We start from the raw sequence: 11,416 nt of genomic DNA on the forward strand, positions 1-11,416 counted from the left end.
TGAGAAAAGAACATGTTTATCTGTGTGTCTGTAGGCGGGTTAGAACGAGTGAGAGTGGGTGTGCACCCTAAATCATTGCTCTTTTACTGGGGTAAATGAACATTTCATATTAAATATGTCTGATTCCGATGTTTTCTGAAAGCAATGTTAAGGTAAGCAAACATCTTTGTGTTGAAACAGTTGAACAAGTAATTATTCTGCTCAATGCAAAGTAACATCTGTAAGCGTGTGCCTCGGTGTATCCAATTTAAAAGGGAAAAGAGGTGTGTGTGTGTGTGTGGCAGGTATACAGAGGGCTGTATTTGACAATAATTGGTTCCCCTCCCAGTTGACGTTTTATAACAGCATGTACTCATTACAACCAACACCTGCTTCTGCTATTTACTGTGTGTGTGTGTGTGTGTGTAATATGTTTTGTAAATTCTCCCCAGCCCAAACACATTCATCTGTATTCTAGTGCAGTAATGAGGTGAGAGACCATTTTTATGTGTGTGTGTCTGTTTTGAGAGAGAGAGAGGAGGAGAAGTGGCCACCATGGTCTCTGGGGTTCCAAAGCCCTGTGTGTGTAAGTGTAAAACAGTGCACATCTAGTAGGGTGAATGGTCTCTCGTATAGAGGTGACAGGCCATGCATACAGAGACTTAGTCATGTGTTTACTCCCATGGCCTTTAATCAAACAATCTGAGCCACTGAGAGATGTTCCATGGGGAAAACACCCACTGACATAATGTGGATAATTCAAGAGAATCATGAATATATACAGTACCAGTCAAAAGTTTGGACACCTACTTATTCTATGTTTTTTCTTTATTTTTACTGTTTTCTACATTGTAGAATAATAGTGAAGACATCAAAACTATGAAATAACCCATATGGAATCATGTAGTAACCAAACAAGTGCATCGTAAAAATTCAAAAAATGTGCTGTTAATTTAAGGTTAAGGTTAGGCATTAAGGTTAGCAGTGTGGTTAGGGTTAGGTTTTTAATCCTATTTTTACTTGGTGTCTGTGCCAGCTAGTGGCCACTCTGCAGAGCTTCCTCCAGTATGTAGTCACCCCAATTAATGCCAATTTGCGAGACAACGTGCAGGGAATGTCTCTTATAACGATAGAGATGGACGGATGGACAGGCCAACACAGACGTGTGTGTGTGTGTGTGTGTGTGTGTGTGTGTGTGTGTGTGTGTGTGTGTGTGTGTGTGTGTGTGTGTGTGCTTCTGCCACGTGCACTAGCTCCACATCTTTGTCTCTATTGCCAGCTTTCAGCCTGACCTTTTAGCCAGTGCCATTGTATTAGAGTGAATGAAACAGCAGTATGTCCATATTACAAAATAATCCCATGTCTTTCACACAGCAGGATGACTTACTAAAGACGCCCTTTAAAGATATCCTCATGTCTAACCTCCATGTATTCATATCCCTTTAAAAAAAAATACCATACTGTCTGACTGTATTCAGCATCATACCGTCCATTCTCATAGCTCACTGTGAGAGGGTGCATTATCAGGGTGTCTTACTGTAGAGAGAGAGAGAGAGAGAGAGAGAGAGAGAGAGAGAAACACAGAAGGAAATGGAGGGGGTGTTACTGTACAGAGAGAGTGGGAGAGAGAGAGAAACAGAGAAGGAGATAGGGAGGGGGGGGTGTTACTGAGCCTCTATAATGGGACGGGGGCGAGATTAGACGGCTAATCCTTTAAATCCTTTATTCTCCTTTAAGTCTTTTCTTCTCCTCCACTCCGATCCCTCCGTTCCAACGCTACGCCAGACAAGCCACGCTGAAGGGAGAGCCAGAGAACAATTAGCCCCAGTCTCAATGCTGCGGGAGACATCCTCTGGCAATGAACGGTGTCTGTGTGTTTGTTCAGTTAGTATAGATGTGCATAACCCTTCTCACGATTAGCAAGCGTGGGACTTTGATTCCCTAACCACTAAAAGCCCTTTTCTAGACTCCAGCAGAGAGCCGACGGAGACAGCAGAGGATTCAAACACGATACAATACAAGCCCTATTTGTACCCTTCTCCCCCCCCCCCCCCCCCTTCATTTAGTTGTCTGGTTCATTGTTTGTTTAGCGTTATCAGATTGAGTGTGATGTGCCGATGAGAGATCCACTTTTCCTGGCCCTGAGAAAGGCTAGATTACTAGTTGATTCACCGTGTACCTTCATCTCATGCGTCTGCGTCTCTGTGTCTCTCTCTCTGTGTGTGTGTGTGTGTGTGTGTGTGTGTGTGTGTGTGTGTGTGTGTGTGTGTGTGTGTGTGTGTGTGTGTGTGTGTGTGTGTGTGTGTGTGTGTGTGTGTGTGTGTGTGTGTGTGTGTGTGTGTGTATGATAGAGCTGGGGCGATAAACTGCAAATTACCGACATTGCCTTTCTCTTACCGAAGTATTTTGCCTCGGCCTATGTTGGTAATTTTCAGCGTTTTTGCAAAGCATTGTTCCTGTAGATTGTTCTAAAACCATTTTTTGGGGTCAACAGTAATAGCCTATGTATTATGTTGATTCAGGCTATGAACGTACCTGCCTATCCCCGTTTCGCTGTCGGCTGGTGTGTTAGTGAGCCACTCTCGCTCCCTCTCCCCACTGTGCGCACAGAGGAGAGAGAGATGCATTCTGAGAAGCACAAGCATATGACCTTTGCTCGAAAAGCAATTGCAGGAAGAATACAGTTTTCAAAGCAACTACTGTTCTTGCTACAGAGAGGAGAGTCACAGCTTTCTGTGAGTATATAATTTATTATTTACATCTCGATATTGACTTCATGGCACCCACATGAAATAATACTACAGTTTTTACTATAGAATAGTACAGTACTTACTATATAGTTCTGTAGTATAATGTAGAATACTACAGTTGAAGTCGGAAGTTTACATACACCTTAGCCAAATACATATAAACTCAGTTTTTCACAATTCCTGACTTTTAATCCTAGTAAAAATTCCCTGTCTTAGGTCAGTTAGGATCACCACTTTATTTTAAGAATGTGAAATGTCAGAATAATAGTAGAGAGAATGATTTATTTCAGCTTTTATTTATTTATTCACATTCCCAGTGGGTCAGAAGTTTACATACACTCAATTAGTATTTGGTAGCATTGCCTTTAAATTGTTTAACTTGGGTCAAACGTTTTGGGTAGCCTTCCACAAGCTTCCCACAATAAGTTGGGTGAATTTTGGCCCATTCCTCCTGACAGAGCTGGTGTAACTGAGTCAGGTTTGTAGGCCTCCTTGCTCGCACACGCTTTTTCAGTTCTTCCCACAAATGTTCTATAGGATTGAGGTCAAGGCTTTGTGATGGCCTCTCCAATACCTTGACTTTGTTGTCCTTAAGCCATCTTGCCACAACTTTGGAAGTATGCTTGGGGTCATTGTCCATTTGGAAGACCCATTTGCGACCAAGCTTTAACTTCCTGACTGATGTCTTGAGATGTTGCTTCAATATATCCACATAATTTCCCTGCCTCATGATGCCATCTATTTTGTGAAGTGCACCAGTCCCTCCTGCAGCAAAGCAACCCCACAACATGATGCTGCCCCCCCCCCCGTGCTTTACGGTTGGGATGGTGTTCTTCGGCTTGCCTCCCCCTTTTTCCTCCAAACATAACGATGGTCATTATGGCCAAACAGTTCTATTTTTGTTTCATCAGACCAGAGGACATTTCTCCAAAAAGTACGATCTTTGTCCCCATGTGCAGTTGCAAACCGTAGTCTGGCTTTTTTTGGGCTGTTTTGGAGCAGTGGCTTCTTCCTTGCTGAGCGGCCTTTCAGGTTATGTCGATATAGGACTCGTTTTACTGTGGATATAGATACTTTTGTACCTGTTTCCTCCAGCATCTTCACAAGGTCCTTTGCTGTTGTTCTGGGATTGATTTGCACTTTTTTTTTTAAATACATCTGGTCATTCTGGATCCTATTTTGACAGGTTGCACATAAAAAGATCAATCATGCATTCCCTACATATGTTAGATGAAATGGCTTACTTTTTAAATCATAGGCTACCATCTCAGTTGTCTTGGCACTGGAGAAAAACATTTCTAGATCCCTGTCCCGAGTGGCCCAGCGGTCTGAGGCACTGCATCTCAGTGCTAGAGGCGTCACTACAGACCCTGGTTTGATTCCGGCTGTGATTGGGAGTCCCATAGGGCGGTGCACAATTGGCCCAGCGTCGTCCGGGTTTGGCCGGGGTGGGCCGTCATTGTAAATAAGAATGTGTTCTTGACTGACTTGCCTTTTTTAAATAAAGATTCAATAAAATAAATGTAAACAAATTATTAAAAGTAACTGTCCATTTTACACATTTTTTACACATATTGTCCATATCGCCCAGCTCTAGCACCTCCCCAACAAATAATCTACAGCAGATTTATCATTAGCATCCAAAAATGTGTCAATTTATCTCAATATGGATTTTTGTCCATATCACCCAGCAATGGAAATGGACCAGTTGGCTCCTCTCTGTACTTCCTAGTTCTCTCAGTGACATCATCTGTGTGATGTAGTGCTGTCTGTCTACTGAGAGGAGTCATCCTACTGTTACTACCAATAGATCCTCAGTCAATAACTCCTACGGCTACAATAGGTACCTACTGACAAGTACTGTGCACATCCCTCTCTGTTAGAGAAGTCAATTTTCACATTTGTGTGTGTGTGTGTGTGTCTGCCTGTGTGTGTGTGTGTGTGTGTGTCTGCCTGTGTGTGCGTCTGGTGTGTTCTCTCTCTCTCTCTCTCTAGTCAGTGTCACATTACTGAAGTGCTGAACCTCTAACCCTGCTCTGGCTAACCAATTACGTAATTTCATCCTGTCTACCCGTAACCCAGAACCCCTTGCCCCATATTACCCCCCCCCCCCCCCCCACACCAGCAGTAGCAGTCCGTCTAACAGGTGGAGTATGTCTGACTTCTGTCCATCTTAACAAGCATTCTCCATTTGACACGCTATTAAAATGCACGCACAAACGCACAGCAGTGCAGTGACTGCCAGACCCTAATGCGCCTCAGCTTCGCTAGGAGTGATTTGGTTTCTCTAATGAATAGAGTAGTCCAGGGATGAAGCTGAAACACTGTTGTCAATTATCAGTGCTCTCTTGAGCTGGCTGAGAGAGACGAACACTCACAGCCGGCACCACGCTTTCCCCTTCTCCTTTCTGCTCCCAGTCCCTCGCCCAGTCAATCTCCCCCCATTCCCTACTCATGGCTGGCTAAATGGACCAACAGCAGGAACATTGGCTGAACCATCAACTCACATTAACATACTACATCTCGGACTCGCATCTACAGTGGAACGTGTTTGTGTGTGTGTGTGTGTGTTTCAGTGTGTGTATGAGACATTCCACTGGGCTTATTGTAACGTAACAGATTGAATAGCTTCCAGAGATGTCATAACCAGACAGTGGTGGAATTAGTTTTCCTGGTCATCCGTGGCTGGCTGACTCGACCAATGAACAGGTCCGATAAAACCGTGTGCCTGCCTTCTCTCTGGGGTCTGAGTGTATCTGTGTCCCTCCCTGACACACACACACACACTCTCTCCCTGGGCTCGAGTGCTCGAACCGCTGCACCCAGAACCAGCAGATGGACAATCTGATTGGCTGTTAGTGTATGTTTACTTCCTGTTTATCAGCACGCCAGATGTGATCAAGTTTGTCCTGCTTAGTGTGATGTCATGGGTCTTCCTGGGGAAAAAGATGGATGAGAAGTTTAGAGCCTACATTATGTTAGGACATATGGACTACATTGATTCTTCTGTATATGCTGTAAAAAGTTGTTACCCCTCCACACACACATTTTCCCCACTCACTCACTCACTCACTCACTCACTCACTCACTCACTCACTCACTCACTCACTCACTCACTCACTCACACTTCACTCACTCACTCACTCACTCACTCACTCACTCACAGGGCTGCCACATAATTCACCACTAATACTCTACCGTAGTAGTCAATGCAGCCTGCTACATAGGCAGTGTGAGAAGCACAGTAGTGTGTGACTCGATAATGTTCTGCGCCGCGCACACACACTCTTCGCTGTTGCTAAGAGGGAAGAGGCGCTTTCTGCTTTAGTCCTCGTGTGTGTGCGTCCATGTGTGTTGAGTGACTGTGCATGTGTGTCTGTGAGTCCAGCAGATCCAGACTGATGTAGCTCATGATAGTGCTGCAAGGCCCATTTGAAGCCTGGGGCTTGATTTAGGATGCATGCCCACCCTGGGGCTGACACGGTGGGGGGGGGAGTCACTATCTGTGATACCCCAAGGCCCACCATACAGTATCATAACGTTAGGTCTCGGGGGAACAACAGCATGTCTGTGCTGTATGTGCTTGTCCTGTTTTCTCGACTAAGTGACCCGACCCAGCCAAAAGTCCGTTATATGAGATGAACAAGAGAAGAGGAAACAAGCGAGTGAAAAACCCAAACTATGAAAGAGCGCCACAGTTTCTGAGCCCTCTTTAGATGAGTTGATTAATGAGCAACAGCTTCATGTGGAAAAACAGAATGTATCATTCACTAGGGAGCACATTCCTTTAACGCACATGCGCACTGTACTTACACACACACACACACACACGCACGCACACAGAGAATGGATCACTCACCGGGGACCACATTCCAAAAAACTCCCCTGGCTCTCATGTCTCCTTGGCATAAAATGCAGCACACACACACACACACACACACACACACACACACACACACACACACACACACACACACACACACACACAGGTGGTGGTGTAGGGTCCCATGCTGAGTGGATTTGTACCAAAGCAGAGACATAAAATCAAGCTGGCAGACTGAGCCAACAGACTCCAATTACCTCCAGTTATGGTAAAGTGGTGTGTGTGCGCGTGTGCATGAGTGTGCGTGTGAGAGATTAGCTTTGAGAGCTTATGTAGTTCAGATCCGAATCCAACCCTCCAGAATTGGCAGGGCCCTTGTTCCGTGTCCTTGAATGTTAGGTAAATACAGAGAGGTGGTGAAAGATAGCTGGAGTGAAGCTCTTTATTGAGAGGAGAGAAATACGGAGGCCTTTTATACGAGCACATTATCACTTAGAACAATTAGACTTGTCGGAATCACTAGGAAATGACATCACCATGCATATGACGCCTGTTATACACCATATTACACACACATGCCTTTCTGGAGTAAAGGGCAGCCCGTTATAGGCATACACACACACACACACACACACACACACACACACACACACACACACACACACACACACACACACACACACACACACACACACACACACACACACACACACACACACACACACATGTCAGTCCAGTGCTCGTTAGTGTTGTTTATGGTGGTTAAAATTAGCATTCGTTCTGGTTCTCTCCTTATTGGTGTGGCTGACACAGGCCATAAATCCATAAATGAATGTGTTCACTCCGTCATGGCGTGCTACATTTTTGTGTGTATATGATATGGACTATAAATCCATACAGTACATTTAGAGCGCCATGGCATGTTGCAGAGGCTTTGACAGCGGGTTGTCCCATTGCTTTGCAGTCTTACGCACACACACGCGCACACACTGCTCCGCCTTAGCTCATATTGAGTGTGTAATGACTGGGGCTTGGCTAAGATTAAGGAAGGTATGGTGAAATACAGAGTTAATACTGAGGGTCTCTGTTGTGGTGGGGTTGTAGCAGTGGTCGTTCTGGCTGTCTAAGTTGTGTGTGTAGTGTTAACTCTGGTTGTCTTGGATAGTGGAATAGTGTGTGTGTGTGTGTGTGTGTGTGTGTAGTGGTAACTCTGGTTGTCTTGGGTAGTGGAATAGTGTGTGTGTGTAGTGATAACTCTGGTTGTCTTGGGTAGTGGAATAGTGTGTGTGTTGTGGTAACTCTGGTTGTCTTTGGTAGTGGAATAGTGTGTGTGTGTAGTGGTAACTCTGGTTGTCTTGGGTAGTGGAATAGTGTGTGTGTGTCATGGTAACTCTGGCTGTCTTGGGTAGTGGAATAGTGTGTGTGTGTGTGTCGTGGTAACTCTGGCTGTCTTGGGTAGTGGAATAGTGTGTGTGTGTGTGTCGTGGTAACTCTGGTTGTCGTGGGTAGTGGAATAGTGTGTGTCGTGGTAACTCTGGCTGTCTTGGGTAGTGGAATAGTGTGTGTGTGTCGTGGTAACTCTGGCTGTCTTGGGTAGTGGAATAGTGTGTGTGTGTCGTGGTAACTCTGGCTGTCTTGGGTAGTGGAATAGTGTGTGTGTGTCGTGGTAACTCTGGCTGTCTTGGGTAGAGGGAATAGTTGTCTTGTTGCTGGTCATTGTGTTTTTCTGTTTGTCATTCATGCGTGGCAGAGTCAGGGACCGCACATGTCCTAGTCATGGAAGTGTGGTTACTTAGCGTCTACCCTGCACATTCTTTTCACAGAGTCGGAGATGGGGTGGGAACACAGAGAAAGAGATGGAGGGAGGGACGGACGGACGGATAGAGGGTGAATCAGAGAGGAAAAGGTGGTGGGAAGACGATATAGGTAGAGAAAGGGGATCACAATGGAGAGGGAGAGAAATGTAGGAGAAAGGAAGAAGGGACCACATAAGAGGGAGAGGGGTTGAGAATGAGGAAGAGAGAGAAGATCACAGATCTAGGATGCGGTTAATTGTCTCGCTGTGAAACAGATAAAGAGAGGGAGGAGGGGGAAGAAATCCACGAGAGGACAAGAGCATAACAAATGGAAGTATGTGAGGGATCATACGGTGGGATGCTGTAGACCAGTGATAAACTGTTACAGACGGAGAGAAAGAGAAAGGCAGGAGAGAGAGAGAGAGAGTGGGGAGAGAGTGAGTGAAAAAGAGGGGGGAGAAACAGTGAACGAAAGAAATAGACAGAGAGAAAGAGCAAGGGAGAGAGACAATCGAGCAAAGAGTACTGTCGTCATCTGGAATCTATCAAGTATGGATGGACCCCATGAAAGGCTATAATCATACCATCCCCAAGCACTGTCTATTAAGTCCTGTCTTCTTCTCTCTCTTTCTTCCCCTTTCCTCTCTTCCCCTCTCTCCTCCATTTCTTCCCCTCTTTCTCCCTCTCTTCTGTCCTTCTCCTCCCTCTCTCTGTCATCTTCCCTTGTTCTCTCTCTCTCTCTCTCTCTCTCGCTCTCTCTCTCTCCAACCAGCGTGTTGTCCAGCTCTGTAAATGGAAGAGGATGTGAGACGAGGAGGAGGATGTCAGCGTGGTTAGTGTAATGGAAACACAACCACAGCAACAGGACACCTCTAACCATTGTTTCCCCCTGGACACACAGACTCATACACACTTATATACACCATGTCAATTACACAAATTTCAGTCCCACAAACGCATTGAAGAAACTAAAAAGTTATTGTATTTCTCTCTCTTTCTTCTCCCTCTCTCTCTCCTGTTGGAGTGCCTATTCCAGTCTCCTTTAACACGTTCACTTGGCTATCAGGCTAATGGCATTCTGTTTTCCTCTGCCCCCTTAAGATGGCATCTTCAAGACCCGGGGAAGGGGGGGAGAGAGGGAGAGAAGACTATGCACCTTGAAGTGGGGTAAACCACGCTCTCTCCTCCTCCCCGCCCTCGTTCTCCGCCTTCCATCCTCTTTTCCCCTCTCCTGCGGGATTGCTCTTTCTTTGGCACGGGATCAAACAGCGTTCCTTGGGAAATTAATTTGGGATTCTGGTCATTGGCTGTGGAGAAGGCATTCGAGCCGGTTGACATTTGTTTTAGTGAATACCTAATGGCTGCGTGTCACCGGAGTCAAACGCTCTCTTCTCTCTCTCTCTCTCCGTCTCTATCTCTCTCTCTATCTCGCACGCTCTCTCTTTCTCTCTCGCCTATTATTATTTAGCCACAAGGTTCCCATTAGGGTGTTATACCCCTACTCCTCCCTCTACCCACAGGCCAAAAATTGGATTAACTGCTTAGATATTAGCTAGTGTAGCTTGTTAAGCATTCCGTTCTTTAGGAGTGTTTTATATGTAATACGTGTGCGTGCGTGTGTGTGTTTTATTTGTAAATTCTGTGTCAGAAGTATTGCTTAAATGGTATTTAACCAGGTCAGAAATGTAAAATAAATGTTCTCTTAAAGTAAAGCTATGAAAAGAGTAGTTTGTAAGAACAGTCTAGAATCAGTCACTCACTGCGCCTCTGCTGCCCCGGTTACCATGGTGACCGTGACCCAGACGATCTGACACAGGAAAGGGTCATTATGAGGTTAATAGGAGGTCACGAAGGGTCGTTAGTGAGGTCCTGGCAGAGTGACCTCCGTCGGAAGAGTCCAAAACCCGATGAACTAACCATTTTGAAAAGGTTTAATGAAAGCTTCAATCATGTTTCGGCAATGTGCTTTTCTCTGGACCTTGTGCAATTGCCATCCACCATTCACTTGATTCACTCTTACTCACATAATGTGTCCTCCTCCTTCTTCTATAATTTGGAGCTTTATTTTTCCTGGAAGCTCTGTTTTGGAACATGACCGAGGATGTATGTGGTGTTGATGGCGCTTGGCGTGTACATGTTGAAATGTTTTAATAAAAAACTAAATGTTGGGTAAAATGATGCCTCCGAGTGTTGTGCTGTGATCGAACATAGCTGTGGTTCGATTGAGGTGGTCTCTCTCCCTCTCTTTCTCTCTTAATCCCCCTCTTTCTCCAGCTCATCTCTCTATCCCCGCTTGCTCCCCTTTCCTTTCCCTCGTCCTCGCCTCTCTTCATGCTCCAGTCTTTCTCTCTGGCTAGGGAACTAGACGAAGAGAGATGTTTATGGACCGGCCATATGAGCAGCCCAGACCATAATACTGACCATAATACCTGATCTCCATCCAGATGGGGGGTGCGTGTGGTGTGTTTCGCGCCTCCCTCTCTTTCTCTCTGCGTAATGGAAGCTCAGGAGTCAGCTCTTTTCATTCTGACCCATACAGAACTTGTTCTGATTTGGCAAAGTCCGCACACTTTCATGGCAGTAGCTGTATTGAATTGGTATGGCACAGCAGGCACGTGACGACCCCAAGGAAGGGAGTAACGACCCCAAGGAAGTGAGGAAGGATATAGGATGTAGCCAGTTGCTTGAGAATTCAATCGGTTACTTTATTATATAGCCATGTGTAGACTAGCGTCTTACTTCTGACGTCCAACTCTTCTAGCCCATAGATCAACCTCTCCCGACCCAGTTTTCATCTGCAGCGTAGAGGGAAAAACTGCTGTTTAATGAACCAGCATCCGTCTCACAGCGCCCCCAGAGAAGGAACATTCATAGTGATTGTTTGCGCACGTCAGAGACGTATTTCCTGTAATTAAAGCCACCCAGCGCAATTGAAGTGTCTGCGCTCTGTCATAGTAGTGGGGAAATTGCACGCCACAATATGACTTGTTTCTCCGTCCCCCAGAATTTGTAGTCGTTTTTTCCCACAATCCCTCTCTCCTTCTCCACCTCATCATATATATTAGTTC

This window comes from Salvelinus namaycush, chromosome 1, assembly GCF_016432855.1.
Source record: "Salvelinus namaycush isolate Seneca chromosome 1, SaNama_1.0, whole genome shotgun sequence".
NCBI lineage: Eukaryota > Metazoa > Chordata > Actinopteri > Salmoniformes > Salmonidae > Salvelinus > Salvelinus namaycush.